At 35.3% G+C, this 17,198-nt stretch overlaps 1 protein-coding gene across 3 annotated transcripts in view; it reads left to right on the top strand.

The window, feature by feature from the left end:
- Positions 1-2,545: 2,545 nt before the first annotated feature.
- Positions 2,546-17,198, top strand: part of CSNKA2IP (casein kinase 2 subunit alpha' interacting protein) — a 128,507-nt gene continuing 113,854 nt past the window's right edge. For 2 of the 3 annotated variants that reach the window (XM_033211574.1, XM_033211575.1), the window contains exons 1-2: positions 2,572-2,774; positions 11,867-11,934. The gene's annotated coding sequence lies outside the window, so the exon portion shown is untranslated. Of the gene's footprint in view, positions 2,775-11,866; positions 11,935-17,198 lie in introns of all 3 variants that reach the window. The other variant, XM_033211576.1, reaches the window with a different exon arrangement.

The following is a 17,198-nucleotide window of genomic DNA, read 5'->3' as shown; positions in this document are numbered from 1 at the left end:
GAAGTTCCAAACTTTCCCACATTTTTCTGTCTTCTTCTGAGCCCTCCAAACTGTTCCGACTTCTGCCTGTTACCTAAAGTCGCTTCCACAAAGCAAAGTCATGTCTTGCATGGCAGTAGGCAAGAAAGCATGTGCAGGGAAACTCCCCTTCATAAAACCGTCTGATCTTGTGAGACTTATTTACTATTACAAGAACAGCACGGGAAAAACACGCCTTCATGATTCAGTTACCTCCCTTGGGTCCTTCCCACAACATGTAGGGATTATTACAATTCAAGGTAAGATTTGGAGCTAAACCATATTAGTGCTCAATGAGGAAAACTAAAGATGCTTATAATGGATGAATATACAGAAATTCTCAACAGAAAAACAGAAAACATGAAAAAGAACCAAATGAAAATTCTACAACTAAGAAACACAGCATCTGAATTAAAGAATTCACTGGACAGGCTTAACAGTAGCATGGAGATAAATAGGAAAGAGTCTGTGTACTTTAAGAAAGATCAAGACATTATCCAATCTGGGAAAGCCAGAAAATAAAGTTTCAGAAATTTGAACAGAAATTTAAGAATCTAACATCAAAAGGTCTACCCAACTGTAATTGGAGTCCAGAAGAGAGGAAAGAGAATGAGCCAGAAAAATTAGTTGAAATAAAAATGGCTGAACATTTCTCTGATTTGGTGAAAGACTCAATATTACAGATTCAAAGACCTAAGCAAACGCAGATCAAGGTAAGCATAACCCAAACTCTGCCTGATCTCATTATTGTCAAACTTTTGAAAGCCAACGGTCAAGAGAAAATCTTGAAAGCAGGAAGAGAAAAGTGACTCATTGCCTACAGGGAAACAATGATACACAAAGCCACTGACTTCTAATCGGAAACCATAGACACCCGAAGATGTTGGAATAATTTCTTTAAAGTGCTAACCTAAGTCATGGAATGAGGTAAGATCACTAAGGGAGGAGATAGAGAAGAACCGAGCAATTAGACGTGATCAGACATACAAGAGAGACCAAGAATGGGAGGTGTCCTGGAAAATGTATCTAGAAGGAGATAATGATCAAATGCGTCAAATGCTGCTATTGGATCAAGGGCAGAAAACTGACCATGGGGTTGAGGAATGCAGAAGTAAATAATAATCGTGGCAGGAACAGTTTTGGTGGAATGGCTTAAAACTTGGTTGCAGGCCGGGCGCGGTGGCTCAAGCCTGTAATCCCAGCACTTTGGGAGGCCGAGACGGGCGGATCACGAGGTCAGGAGATCGAGACCATCCTGGCTAACACGGTGAAACCCCGTCTCTACTAAAAATACAAAAAAAAAAACTAGCTGGGCGAGGTGGCGGGCGCCTGTAGTCCCAGCTGCTCGGGAGGCTGAGGCAGGAGAATGGCGTGAACCCGGGAGGCGGAGCTTGCAGTGAGCTGAGATCCGGCCACTGCACTCCAGTCCGGGTGACAGAGCGAGACACCGCCTCAAAAAAAAAAAAAAAAAAAAACTTGGTTGCAGTGAGTTTAGGAGAAAATGAGAAGAAAATTTTTGGAAATATTAAGTAAAGGCAACTCAAAGAGTTTTACTTTGCACAGGGAGAAATGAAATGGAGTGCTAGTCAATGTAGAGAGTAGGATCAAGAGAAGATTTTGTTTTGTTAGCATGCTAATTAGCATAATCCAGTAAAGAGCAAGACAAAAGTGAAAATACAGGATAAAAAGGGAGAATTACGCAGTTTATCAGGTCTGTAGAAGAAAAGATAAAATAGCCAGTTGAACTAAAATAAAAAAATTGTACACAAAAATATGTAATTTCAATGTTCATTTCCCCTCTATATTGTGCAAAGCCCTTTCCTTCCTAGCCTTTACTTTTTACAATTTGGTCATTTTTTTTTTTTTCTTTTTTTTTGAGACGGAGTCTCGCAACGTTGCCCAGGCTGGAGTGCAGTGGCACGATCTTGGCTCACTGCAAGCTCTGCCTCCCGGGTTCACGTCATTCTCCTGCCACAGCCTCCCGAGTAGCTGGGACTACAGGCTCCCGCCACCACGCCCAGCTAATTTTTTGTATTTTTAGTAGAGACCGGATTTCACAGTGTTAGCTAGGATGGTCTCGATCTCCTGACCTCGTGATCCGCCCGTCTTGGCCTCCCAAAGTGCTGAGATTACAGGCGTGAGCCACCGCGCCCGGCCTACAATTTATTCATTTTACAATGTAATATTTGAAAAGTGTGCCTATTAAAAATTATGTAAAATTCTATGATTTTAGAGAGTAGTAACTGATTTGTTCCTTTGTGATTTTATTTTGTGAACATTCTTTAAACAGTGAACAGGCTGTATTTCAAAAACTGTTTTTTAAGTTTTAAAAGACTTAGAATGCATTTTTCTAATAATATTTATATTATATGAAGTAGTTTATTCTGGTTAGTTCATAAAATTGTATAAAGTAGCTGAATTGTATTACTGATTATCTGGGAAGTTTCAGGTCTTCAGACTTTTATTTCTATGATGAAACTTATTCTAATTTCCAGCCCAAGATTCTGGAACACATCTCCCATTATGAAGTAAGCCTCAGGGTGGGAGTGGAAACAGAATCTCTTGTTCACACTCCACACCCTCATTTTCCAGCAGTGAAGGTAGACTATTAAGGCTCTCATGTCATCAAGGATTGAGGCAATGGGATAATGGAGATTCTAGACATTTGTTTCCTCACCAGCGAAAATTAAATGAAGACTCAGAAATCACTACAGCTACAGGGATGAGAAGGACATTTCAGCAGCTAGAGTGTGGTGGTGAGTTCCTGGCTACATGGCTGCTTCTGTACAAGAGTGTGCTAAAGTCCTTTTGTATTGTATACGCTTATGTGTGCATATGTATGAGTGTGCAAATTGGTGGGCTATTTTTTTCAGTATACGCGGAAGTCTTGTTAACCTGTAAACCCAACATCTAAAAAATGTCAGTGAATAAACTTTTGTTCAGGTCTCTGCTATTATGAGTAAAAGATAGGTGGCCATTAAATAAACTAAAAGCAGATTTATTCCCACTTTTTCTTAAATTTAATTTTAAAAATTTATTATTATGGGTACATAACAGTTGTATGTGTGTATGCAGTACATGGGATGTTTAGATACAGGCTTACAATGTGTAATGTTCAAACCAGGGTAATTGGGGTGTCCATCGTCTCAAACCATTATTATTATTTTAAAACATTCTAATTCCACTCTTTCAATTATTTTAAAATATACATTAAATTAGTGGTAACTATAGTCAGTCTATTGTGCTATAGAACACTAGGTCTTATTTCTTCTATTGACTGTAGTTTTGTACCCATTAAGCATCCTCACTTTATCCCTCAGTTCCCATTACCCTTCTCAGTCTCTGGTAACCATCATTCCACTCTGTCTTTGTGAGTTCAATTTTTTTTTGTTAGCTCTCATATATGTGTGATAATATCTTTCTGTGCCTGACTCATTTCACTTGACATAATGTCCTCCAGTTCTATCCATGTTGCAAACGACATGATTTCATTCCTTTTTATGGCTGAATGACATTCCATTGTGTATATGTGCCACATTTTCTGGATCCATTTGTCCACTGATGAACACTTAGGTTGTTTCCATCCCTTGGCTATTGTGAGTAGTATTACAATAAACATGGGAGTGCAGATACCTTTTTGATATGTTGATTTCTCTTCTTTAAGCTTTATACCCAGCACTCACATATACTCTAAGGTATGGACAGGAAAAGTCCATTTCTGATGCATTCTCTACCTATAAGATTGTTCGGTGATAACTGGTGTATGTATGTAATGATGATACTTGGGACAGGAAAAAATTCTGAAGAAACTTCCGAATCATTCAAAGTTAAATTACTTTCAGCATAGATTTAATAAGTGCTCTTTGTAAATCTTTGAACACTGACGAACTGTATAATTTTTCTGTGAAAGAATGTTAACCAGAGCAGCAATCATGGTGGTGAGAACTTATGGTGTGTCCTTAAGTGGAGAGACACTTTTTTAAGACCTATTGAAGCAGTTTTTGTTTTCTTTTCTTTGTTGTTCTTCTGGGCCATTATTATAACTGTCTCCATTCACAATTTTCTACCTATCTAAAATTATAAAGCTAATATGTTTAGATATGCATTGGACCTTAAGAATTTGATGTATAGTTGCCTATTTGCAAGGACACGGAATGACTTTAAACTTCCTGGATAAAGTAATTTCTATATGTACCAAGAAAGAGCTTGGGTTTAAAAGGTTCAGAGTCATTGTGATTATGACTCATTGAGAGTGTGATTATAGCTAAGCAATTTTCTTTCCTTTTTTCAAAAGAAATGGGTACACAGATGTATATTCTGAGTCTTACAGAGTCTTAATTGCCTGCCATGAGATAGTATTTAGGAGCATGGTTAAACTGGTGAAAACACATCTACAGAAAGGAAACCTCCAAGAGGGAATGTACTTGTTAACATTGCTTCTGTGATTGAATTTAGGATTTATAGCACTTTAAATTTTTTAAAAGTTGCGTGTAGTTTATGTACCCGGTGTTAGAGATGAACTGAATTCTTCATGATGACATATTTTATCTTGCTAATTCACTGGCAAGTTTCTCAAATAATAGTTATTTCAAATTCCTCACTTTTTAGAAACTGCATATTCTTCAGTACCAAGATCTCTCTCCTGTCATTGTGTTCTTCTAAGATATCACTTGTGCTGTGAGGGGGAGCTATTTGTTCAATCATGACCTGTGGGGCTTTCTTAACCTCTTATAAACTTCAGTGCCAATCACTAGGCTGGATATAATTACACTTTGGTGATTTCTTTGAGCTTTAAGGGCTAATGAATAGCCTCAAGTATTTAAATAACTGCTTGAACTTTCTTAATTGATACAAACTGTCTGTAATAATTCTACTTAGTCTGGTATGCCACCTGAACAGCTTTATCTTGGGTTTACATACTTAATTGATAGTGTTCAATGGTATATGATATTTATAAGAGCCTTTGTCTTACTGAACTGCATGTGAGATAACCATTCCAAGTCATATTTTAAAGCTGTATTCCAACTTCATAAATAAATACGTTAGAATCAATGTTTGTGTTCCAGACTTGAGCAAATATTATTTTATGTCAAATTTTGTTAGTCTTTTGTAAACATACTAAAACATATGCATCCAAATTATGGTTCATATTTTTTCCACATTTCAAATTTAGGCAAGTGCATATTTACTTTTCAATTCAAATTCAAGTTTTTATGTGAAATAATATGAAAATGTTACAAAAAAGTTTAATTAATAAGTATTTGAAGGCTTTTATTTTCTTTTTAGGATTTTATTGCTATTCTATATAAAAAAATCAAGGTATGTCTGGAGGAATAATTGTGGTCAGAGGTTGTTTTCTTTCAAACACCAAAATCATAAAATGTATGATAAATATTGACCTGAATCATTATTAATATATGCATTTTTATAATATAAATTGTAAAAGTAAAAATGATTATAAACAAGAAAGGAATTTTAAAATGTCTCATTGAGAATTAACCTCAGCATCCTAGATTTAGACTAGCTAGATATTTCTGTGTGTGGATTCTTGTTCTAAAACGTGCCTGACATGTGACTTTAGGTAAGTTATGAGACTTCTGTGAGCAGCTGTTTCCTGTGTTCCTTACAGGAAAATAGTGATGAAGACAAGAATAATTATGTTAAACAGTAAACATTTCTTAGTATTTCATGGATGCTCAATAAATGCTACCTCATTATTATTCCCACAGGAAAAAAAAAAAGTCCTACTGCTTTTAGTTTCACTTTGATTGTATCCGGAATTATGCCCCAGATTTGGCTTTAGATGACCTTGGACTATTTTCAGACACAAAATTATGCTCCTGAAGTATTAATACCTGATAACATTAATGCTATTTAAAATAAACTTTTGGAGAATCTGAAGGGAATTCATTTTTCTGAAAAGCAACTAGTTGAGAAAGTCAAAATATATTTGAATATATACATTTTGGTATGTTTGAAAACAATGGTGAAGTTCTATGATCACTCATATATTGATGTGTTTTTACTTAGTGTATTGTCTCTTGATAAGCAGAGGATTATAGAAAATTAAATGTCAGTAGGTATTATTAAATCTAAGTCATGAAACGGATCATTCCCAGATTGCTGACATACGCACCAGTATAAATATTTTTTAAGTGTTTTTGGTGGATAGTTTTTATTTGTATATGCGTATGCCTTTTTTTAGTGTTAGCAAGCAGTCTGGTACAGTAAATAATATTCAAAACATATCTTCGCTGCAATATTATATAGGTATATGCCTTCAGAGTTCTGCACGACTATTAAGAAATGCTTTAGAATTCAGGGGCTTTAACTTTGTTAAATCAAAGTTAGCCTAAAGCTGCTTTCTTCCGTATTAAGTCAGGCCTAAAAGCTTTTCTGTACATCATGAATTATCACAATCGAGGTGTAAACCTATCATAGCCCACACCTGTGCCAATCATTGAGTTTCGGCCAATCAAATGTAGCCAGCTGTTGAACCGTGTTCAAATAAGGCAAATGCCAAGCTGTAAACAATCCAGCTGTTTCTGTGCCTCACTTCCGTTTTTTGTAGGTCACTTTCCTTTTGCTGTCTGTAAATTGTCTTCCATCATGTGGCTGTGCTGGAGTCTCTCTTGAATCTGCTGTGATTCTGAGGTCTGCCTGATTCACTCATCATTCATTGGTCAATGAAACTCCTTGAAATGTAATTCAGCTGAAGTTTTCTTTGAGCAATACTCAGAACTTTTTTGTCAAAAAGGAAGCAAGAGATTTGCACATGTCTATATCGTCAGAAAAAAAGAAAAGGATCTGAGCATGGTTAAAAAAAAAAACCCAAAATGCAAAACTGTATATACATGACTCTACCACCTCCATTAGTTCTTGGAAACAAATTAATACTTTTGTAGGTTGATAATTACCTCTGTTTCCAGAAAATAATACACATAGCATAGTTACTTATGTAGAATTTTCTCTTTTCTTGGTAGCCAATAGCCTCATGGAGCTATGAGCACTTGCAATTCGGCGTGTATTACGGAGAAACTGAATTTTAAATATTTACTATTAGTTTCTTTATTTTTACACTTAAATAGCCACATAAGGGTAGGAGACATAATGCAGGACAGCATGCTTCTAGATTCATGAGCAATTTTCATATATGGTTACATTTACGCCGTGGGTTGCTTCTGACGATGCCCAGAACACAGGTGCCTGGGAGTGCATATCCCTTAACCAACTCCCTCATTGTACAGAAATGGCCCAAGCAGAAGAGCACAAAGCAATGTAATGGCAGAGATGATGTTCAGATCTCCAGATATTGTGTCCCTGTCTCAGAGTCCCCACCAGAACTTAATTTTTCATTTCCTTTTGACAAGTGATGAGCTTGGTAAGGTGGTGATGATGGCATTCAACAACCATAATCATTAAACACTATGTCCCTTTTTGTGGTACAGTGATAAGAACTGAGAAAAAGGAGATAGAACCAAGGGAGGATTCTTATGACTGGTCTCTCCTCTTTATCCCTCCAGTAAGTCTGTTGATAGAAATGGCCATATTCTTATTCAGCATTATTATTGGGCTTGGTTGTCAGTCATTAGTTTAGCTCGTTATGTGAAAGTCACTAATTTGAGTAATACAATGCCATTTGACAAAGAATGACATTGGTATAGGAACCAAATAGGGATACTTTTAGAATTATTTTCTGATGATAAAATATAAATTATTCAATAGTAGTGAACTTATTGTAAATGAAGTACATAAGGTTAGTGATTTGGGGATCAAAGGGCCATTGCACATAAATGACTAAACAAAAAGTCACTGGGAGACTGACGCAAGAATCTGTATGCCTTTCATTCATTTAAATTCAGATTGTTTTCTCTTATTAGAAGAAAATATCAAACAGTTAATATATAAGCAAATTAGTGCAATGTGCTCTTCAAAGTTAACTTAATTATGGTAGAACACAACAAAATGCCACATAGCTGCTTTTATTTTTCGGTCTAGATTTCGCAGTCTTCTCGGTTATTCAAATAGTTTTCCCTACTATTAAGATTTATTTATAGGATGGCACATAATGAGAAATTCTGACACCTATCATTTAAATAAGAATATTTCCACAATGTTTTTGCAAGAACAAGCTTTCAAATATTTTAGTGCTAGAAACTTTGTGGTAGAATTTTAGTAGATGCTGATAATATTTCTGCCAGAAATTGCAACCAGGCTCCCATTCTACTTAAAGATATTCTTGAAATTAACAAAGTAGCAAGCTGTTAACTATCCTAGCTGTAGAGGCTCACCTGCCTTTTACAAACTGTTAATACTACTCTGGTGAGACATATGTGGCCATTTCCATTACCAACAAAATTTTTTTTGTAGAAAAAATGCATGCTTTGAGCGTTAAATGTTTATATTTTTTGAAACTTGCAATGAAGGCATGCGTTTTTTATTTCCTTCATATATTGTTTTAAAATTTTCTATTTATATTGTCTCTGAACTTTAGTAATAACTACAGATTCATATTGAGCAGCTCATCAAATATTTTGGGAGAAAACAACAGAAATAATAGCAAGAGTTACTGACTTGAGAAGAACTGCGCCCCAAACTAGTTCAAAGCTAATTGCTCTTATTTTGAGTTTTCTTGATAGAAATTGGATAACTATATGGATTTGATGTACCAATTTCTTCTTGATACTCAACTTTAAAAAGTCTATGTAGTTAACCTATTAACATGAAACTGACACTCATTTAAATTTGCTATCTCCCTTTCCTTTGGAAAGATCTCTGTTTAGAACTATAGGAAATAAGGGCAAATGTAAATATTTCTTGTAATAAATTAATAACAAAGGGACAGATATCACCACCACATTGTAAATTATGCGATAAGTCTTAGGTAATTTATTTAGTACCTTAAACACCTAGGAAATTTCACTAGTTGACAGCAATTGAAAATGCAAATGAATTGCATACTCCATCCCACATCTGAAATAAAAGAAAACTACCAGAAATAGACTAATTTTGGTTTCCTTTTGAATGTCATAATTTAATTTCTTTTATGTTTCTTTAATCTTTTCAGCAGTGCTTAAGGATTTGGAAGATGTTGATTAAAGCATTTCCTCTGATTAATCATATTTTAGCTTTCAACTGTTTTATTTTATTTTAAAATCAAGTGCACACACATTGTCTGGATTATATGAGCATCTGCTCTTCCCAGTCTCTGCAAATATTTATATAAATCTAACTGTCACCCCTGATCCCTCCAAGTTCTCACTGCTTACCTAATCCTGATTGCATCCCCTCATTAAGCCATCTTCAGGATATGGAAACATAAATAAAGCAGATGAACAACCTACATTTCAGGGATATTTGTGTGCATGGCTTGCCACTTAACTCATGTTATTAAATTCTCAGAATTCATTCTAAAATCACAGAGTTTCCTTTACCTCTGCTTTCTTTAATTACACATTTGATTATTATTAACCTAAAAACTATGGGCATACCTCATTTATTGCGCTTTGCTTTACTGAGCTTCACAGATAATACATTTTTATAAATGGAAGGTTTGTGGCAACCCAGGACTGAGCAAGTCTATCAATGCCATGTTTTCGTCAGCACATGCTCACTTCATACCTCTGTGTAGCATTTTGGTAATTCTCACAGTGTTTCAAACTTTTCCATTATTGTTATATGTCCTGGTGATCTGTGATTAGTCATCTTTGGTGTTACTATATTAATTGTTTTGAGATGCCACAAACTGCACTCACATAAGACCCTGAACTAGATAAATGTCGTATGTGTTATTGACTTCTCCATCAACTGGCCATTCCCCCGTCTCTCTCCTTTTCTTTAGGTCTCCCTATTCCATAAGACACAATATTGCTGAAATAAGGTCATTTAATAACCCTACAATGACCTCTAAAGTGTTCAAATGAAAGGAAGAGCTGCACATCTCTCACTTTAAATAAAAAGCTAGAAATAATTAAGTTTAGAGAGAAAGGTGTACTGAAAGCTGAGGCAGGTTGAAAATTAGGCCTCTTGCAGCAAACAGCCAACTGGAGAATGCAAACAACAGGTTCTTGAAGGAAATTAAAAGTGATACTCCAGCGAATACACAAATAATAAAGTGAAACAGCCTTATTGGTGATATGGAGAAAAATTTGGTGTTCTGCGTAGAAGATCAAATCAGTCACAACATTTCCCTTAAGCCAAAGCCAAATCCAGAGCAAGGCCCTAACGCTCTTCAATTCTACGAAGACTGGAAGGGGTGAGGAAGCTGCAGAAGTAAAGTTTAAAGCTAGAAGAGATTGGTTATAAGGTTAAAGGAAAGAAGCCATCTCCATAACATGAAAGTGCAAGGCTAAGCAGCAAGTGTCTATGGAGAAGCTGCTGCAAGTTTTCTAGATCGGGCTAAGATCATTGATGAATGTGGTTACGCTAAACAACAGATTTTCAATGTAAATGAAACAGCTTCACAGTGAGAAAAGAATCCATATAGGGCTTTCATATCTACAAAGGAGAAGTCAATGCCTGGCTTCAAAGCTTCAAAGGACAGGCTGACTCTTGTTAGAGGTGAATGTAGCTGGTGACCTTCGGTTGAAGCCAGGGCTTCTTTACCATTTCAAAAACTGTAGAGCCCCTAATAATTATGCTAAATTTACTCTTTCTGCGCACTAGAATGGAATAACAAAGACTTGGATGACAGCAATCTGTTTACAGTGTGATTTACTGAATATTTTAATCCCAATGTTGAGAACTACAGCTCAGAAAGAAAATTTCAGTATTTTTCACAATATTTTCAAAATGCTTGAAAATATTACCATTTGCTAACAATGCATCTGGTCACTCAGGAGCTCTGATGGAATTGTAAAGGAGATTAATGTTGTTATGCCTGCTTATGTAACATCCATTCTGCAGCACATTGATTAAAGAGTAATTTAGACTTCTAAGTTTTATTTTTTAAGGAATACATTTTGTGAGGCTATCGCTGCCATAGATAGTGATTCCTCTGATGGGTCTAGGAAAATTAAATTAAAAACCTTTTTGAAAGGATTCATCATTCTAGATGTCATTGAGAACATTCATGATTTATGGAAGGAGGTCAGATATCACTATTAACAGGAATTTGGAAGGAGTTGATTCCAACTCTCCTGGATGACATTGAGAAATTCAAGACTTCAGTGGAGGAAGTAACTGCAGATGCAGTGGAAATAGCAAGAAACTAGAATAGGAGTTGAGCCTGAAGATATAACTGAATTGCTGCAATTTCATTATAAAATTTGAATGGATGAGGAGTTGCTTCTTATGGATGAGCAAAGAAAGTGATTTCTTGTCTAGTCCTGGTGAAGATGCTAGGAATATTGCTGAAAGGACAATGAAGCATTTAGAATATTACATTAACTTAGTTGATAAAGCAGTAGCAGGGTTTGAGAGGATTCATTTTAATTTTGGAAGACGTTCTAATGTGGGTAAAATGCCATCAAACAACATTTCGTGCTACAGAGAAATCTTTTGTGAAATCAATGCAACAAACTTCACTGTATGCCTTATTTAAGGAATTGCCAGTCATCCCAACCTTCAGCAACCATTACCCTGATCAGTCAGCAGCCATTCACATTGAGGCAAAAGCCTCCATCAGCAAAAAGATTCTGGTAGGCTGGAAGGCTACCTGGAAGGCTCAGGTGATTGTTAGCATTTTTTAGCAATAAAGTGTTTTAGATGAAGGTGTGTACACTTTTCTAGACATAATGCTATTGCACAATTAATAGACTACAGTGTAGTGTAAACATAATTTTTGTATGTACTGAGAAACCAAAACATTATTTTGACTCACTTTATTGTAATATTTGCGTTGTTGCAGTGGCCAGGAACAAAACAGGGAGTGTCTCCAAGGTATACCTGTGTTTTGGATAAAAACACCTAATCAAGGTGATTTGCTGTTTTGTATATCCTCTATACGTTTAATATGACTGAAAATGTAGAATTTATTAGGCAGTTGAAAGGTAACACATACATGCTCAGTATCTCCTGCATTTGTTTTCCCTTTGTTCTTAGTATTTGTTCCTCTTTTATCTCCCTATGGGCTAAGAGAATATAAATAAATAGTACCTCTCCACAAAGATGGAATGCTCATACTTTCTATAAAGACTGTCGTTCACCTGGGTTTCCTTAACTAACTACAGGTTTTGTATGGGGACAGTACTTTATATGGGGACAGTACTTTATATGGGGACAGTACTTTAATCTGGGGCCTTTGCTTTATTTCATGCTTTGATACAGACGGAGAGACATCATTTGACTTCATTTTACAAATTGTCCTTTGACCATGTAGTTTCTGTAGACAGAAGTTTTTTTTTTTTTTGATTGGAAGTATCTAAGACTGAGAATTTCTATTCTTGCAGCTTTATGTAATTATGTTCAAAGGGGTTTGAATTCAAATGGAACAGATGTGTCCATCTTTAATTATGGTGTAACAAATTGTGTTACTCTAAGGCTTTATTAAGTGAAACGTTCATCTTTATGTAATAATGGGTCAGACAGTTTCAAAACGGTATCAGTGAACACAGTGTGTTGCCTATTCTACTTAGACTTCAAAAGGGCTGTTAAAACTCAGAGGATGTACCTGTAAATCCAGAAGACACTATAGAAAATGCACATATTTGTTTTTATTCTAAGTTAAGTGAAACATGATAAATCTAAATATCATCTAAGTAAGACAGAAAAGCTAACATTTGACTTAGCAGATATATCTAAAGAGTAGTGAGAACATTCAGCTCTCTGTATTGGAAAATATCATTTTAGGGTTTCCTGAAAATCCTTTTGTATTCTTTTGTGTAAACACTCCCTTAATAACTGAGTGACCAGAAAAGCCCTTTTTTGGGTACCACATTCAAGTCAGTACAACAAAGTCCTTTTTACTAGCTGTCAGCTACCTAGAGAACCAAAAAATAGTAAGAAGAATATGGACAAGTACAAATCCTGTGAAATGAGCTCCATCTCAATGTTTCTATTTCTGTCAGTTGTACCACAGTCCTTTTATGCTTCTGGATATATCCAACTCTTGTGTGTTTTTTTCCTTCTGCCCTTTCCAAATATGTCACCATTTATTATTTTTATTCCTGAATTGTTTTATTGAGATCCTCTTTTTGCTCCATTATTACCACCCTAATCCAGGCTCTGTTTCCTCACACCCCGATTACTACATGGATTTTCCAAGTTTCCTTGATGTTTCTCTCCCCCTTTCCATTCTTTTTACAGTTCATTGCCAATCTAATACAAATAATAATTTTATTTTTTACTTTTCTATTTCAATAGTTTTGGGGGTGCAGGTGGTTTTTGGTTACGTGGATGAGTTCTTTAGTGGTGAGTTCTGTGGTTTTAGAGCACCCTCCACCCGAGAAGTGTCCACTGTACTCAATGTTGTCTTTTACCCTTCACCCCACTTCCAACTTCCCCTCCTGAGTCTCCACAGTCCATTATATTGCTCTTTATGTCTTTGCGTCTTCAAAGCTTAGCTCCCACTTATAAGTGAGAACATATGGTATTTGGTTTTCCATTCCTGATTTACTTCGCTTAGAATAATGGCTTCCAGTTCCATCCAAGTTTCAGCTGAAGACGTTATTCCATTCGTTTTTATGGCTGAGTAATATTTCATGGTGTATATATACTGGATTTTCTTTATCCATTCATTTGTTGATGGGCATTTAGGTTGGTTCCATATTCTTGCAATTGCATATTGAGCTGCTATACACATGAGTGTGCATGTATCTTTTTCATATAATGGCTTCTTTTTTGGGGGGTAGATACCCGGTGTTGGGATTGCTGAATTGAACAGTAAATTTACTCTTAGTCTTTAAGGAGTTTTCATACTGTTTTCCATACTGGTTTACTAATTTACACTCCTACGAGCAGTGTCAAAATGTTCCCTTTCGCCACATCCATGCCAACATCTATTTCTGTGTGTGTGTGTTTTAAATTGTAGCCATTCTTGCAGGAGTAAAGTGGTATCTCATTGTGATTTTAATTTGCATTTCCCTGATGATTAGTGATGTTGAGCAGAAAATGGTAATTTGATGCATCACTTCTTATAACACTTTGGTAGTTTGAGTTTATTATACAAGGCCACATTTTTGTTTCTGGTCTTCAGGATCATCCATAATCCCTATGTACCTTCTTGTCACCACTGCTCAATAAAATGAATAATATGATTTTCCTTTCATCAAGTGCCTTCATTTTCAGTATCTAAACACAGCCTTTTTTAGTCAGAATTGTTCACTCCAACCCAATACTTGTACCTTTACCCTCTCCCCATGCTCTTTCTCCACTGAGGACATTCTGGTAACTATTCCTTTATCATGAAACTCTTTTCCTTTCTTGAAAGGCCAGATTCTCCATGGTGCTTTCTTCTTTTTCATTTTTCCCTTTCTCTGAGTTACCAATTCAGTTTTAGTTTATACCTTAATTGTTTCCTGAACTGGTTTTAACGCCTCATGAAGACTTAATCTCCTTGTGAAGGAAAGTTTTTTTGTAGAGTGGCTCAACTCTAAGTATAATCTGGTTGATTAATTGGCATGCCTTCATTGAGGAATTCATTGCCAGGACTGTCTTCTTGTGTATGGGAATGGGAAGGGGGTGAAAGGATGAGAGGAGCAAAAGAGAAAATTTGGAAAATGAGTACTTTTATTGCAATGTCTGTGCAATTTTTGGTCTTAAGGGAACAAATACACTAAATTCAAAGATGATGAAAAAAAAAAATGAACTTCACAGAGCCATGGTAAACACCAGATGTTGAAAGAGAAGCTTATCAGACTATCTTTCAGCTTTCTTCTTTAGGGACAAATTACAACAAATAACCAAAATAAACATAAAGAAACCATAGAGGACACTGAGTAAAAAGGTAAAGCTACAGATTTCAACACAGAAGACATATCCAGACAGCCCTTGTCAGTTGTTTCTTTACTATCGACGGCTGCTGCTGCTAGAGCTCTCTAGGCTCCCATATGATCTGTTGGTCACCGCACTTCACTTTCCCAACTCTTACCCCCGGTAGACATGCACACTCACATTTTTAGGATCCAAAGAGAGCTGAGCTTGATTTTCTGTCAGGCAGAACAGCAAGCTAGAAAATGTAATTTGATACTTCTTCCTGCTAATCCTCAACACAGAATTCTGGAATCTCACCGGAGGACTAAGAACACCCTTAACTCTGATGAATTAGAAATAAGGCAAAGACTAAAACTGAGTTAATTATCTAATATTAGAAAATGAAGAAATACTCATCACTGGATTCACTTTCCTCACTAAATGTATTTTATTACTTGAACATGTACAATAAATACAGAATTTTTCTTATCCTTTAATAACAAATTCAAAGAGCGAAAACTTCACTCATATTAAAAAGTTTAGACTACAGATGGAAATTAAAAATAATATACCAGAGAGGACTGCTACAAATGAATGACCTCTTGTTAGATAAATACATCTGCTTTTGTAGATCAAATAATGAGGTACGAAGTAGACATGGCTTCAAAGACGATTTTAATTTCTTTTTTTTCTAAATTCAAAATTATTATAATATATATTGTAGAAAATTTAGACAGAGGCAAAAGCCCAAAACAAAAATGTTATCCTTGATCCCATCCCACTATTTAGCGATAACTATAGTCAATATATTGGTGAACATCTTATCAAGATGTAACTTTGTGTAGTTAATTGTATACTGTCTATTAAAAAATTTCACTTAACAATATGTAGTAATTTCCCATGTCAAATATTATGATCTATTAAACCTTTTAGGTCCAATACAAAGCAACACTAAATGTAAGATAATTCCTCATTTTCCTATGAGAAAGCCAATTTATTTAGCTACAAAGATGCAGTTAATACCACATATTTTCATATCTATTAAATTTATGTTGAAACTTTAATATTAAAAAATTCCATATTCCATGAAACATTGGTTTTTCATCAAAGGAAAGATTCTTTTAAGTCATCAGGTTTTCGGAGTTCATCATTTATAATTTTGTATCTACTTCTGATGCTGTTACTGGAAATTTTGTCCCAAGCCATAAGTATCCATTTACATAGCATTAAAACTTTTATTATTTTTGTTAATCTCCACAATACGACCATTTATCATATTGCTTTTAAAGGAATCTTGTTTACCACAGTACCCAGCAGTTGAATATGGTGTGGTCAGACTCCAGGAATCACTATTAAATATATGCTAATTTTTATAATTCAATTTTTTTACTGTTTTAGTCTTGCAAACTAAAATGATAAAAATGTTTTAGCTTTTACTAAATGTTTCAGTGTTAGTGAGTTCATGTTAACTCTCTCTCTCATCTATCTATCTATCTGAATACATGCAGACATAAAACTCACATTGGTGAAGGTAATTTTGGGCTAATGTGTTCATTCAATCCCTGAAATGCTATCCAAGACAAAGGAATTGAGAATGCAACCTTTGAAAAAATTGATTTTAAACTAACTCATTTTTTTGAGGTGTCATTTTGGGCAAAAGAAATTTATCTTATATTTGGTCATATAAATTATATTAAGGCAAATGGCAAGATCATGTGAAATATGTATTTGAGTTTTTTGTATAATGCTCAATACAAGCATTTTATACTCCACAATTAGACACTGAGAAGATTAAAAAAGAGAGATCGAATCTGAAAATAGTTTTATAGATTAATTACTTACTTAATTAATTTATTATTGAGATAGGATCTTGCTCCATCACCCAGGATGGAGTGCAGTGGCATGATCACAGCTCACTGCAGCTTCAAACTCCCAGGCTCAAATGATACTCCTGCCTCAGCTTCCTGAGTAGCTGTCCACAGGTTTGTGATGTCACACCCAGCTTAATTATTGTATTTTAAAAATGAAGAAATAGTGAGACTAACAGGGCAAACAAACCTCTCAAGTTTCACAGGCATTTACAGGGTGAGTTCAAATTAGGCAGGTTTCTTGACAGTTTATTACTCTATTCAATATGATATTGAAGTGTAAAACAAATTCATCCTAAACTTCCTTCAGAAATTGAGAGACACCTGCAAAGGACCAATTCTAATAAATTCTACCAGCTTAGCAAACTCAAACTCAGGATAAATTCTCCTCAAGCTTCTCTTAAGAAATCTTACAATACTTGTTGTTTAAAAAAATAAGGGCAAAGTCTCTTGAGAAATACT

The sequence above is a fragment of the Trachypithecus francoisi genome, unplaced genomic scaffold (assembly GCF_009764315.1).
Source record: "Trachypithecus francoisi isolate TF-2019V2 unplaced genomic scaffold, Tfra_2.0 Lachesis_group0, whole genome shotgun sequence".
In the NCBI taxonomy this organism is placed as follows: domain Eukaryota; kingdom Metazoa; phylum Chordata; class Mammalia; order Primates; family Cercopithecidae; genus Trachypithecus; species Trachypithecus francoisi.
The sequence above is the reverse complement of the archived record's forward strand: the minus strand, read 5'-3'. Positions and strand labels throughout refer to the sequence as shown.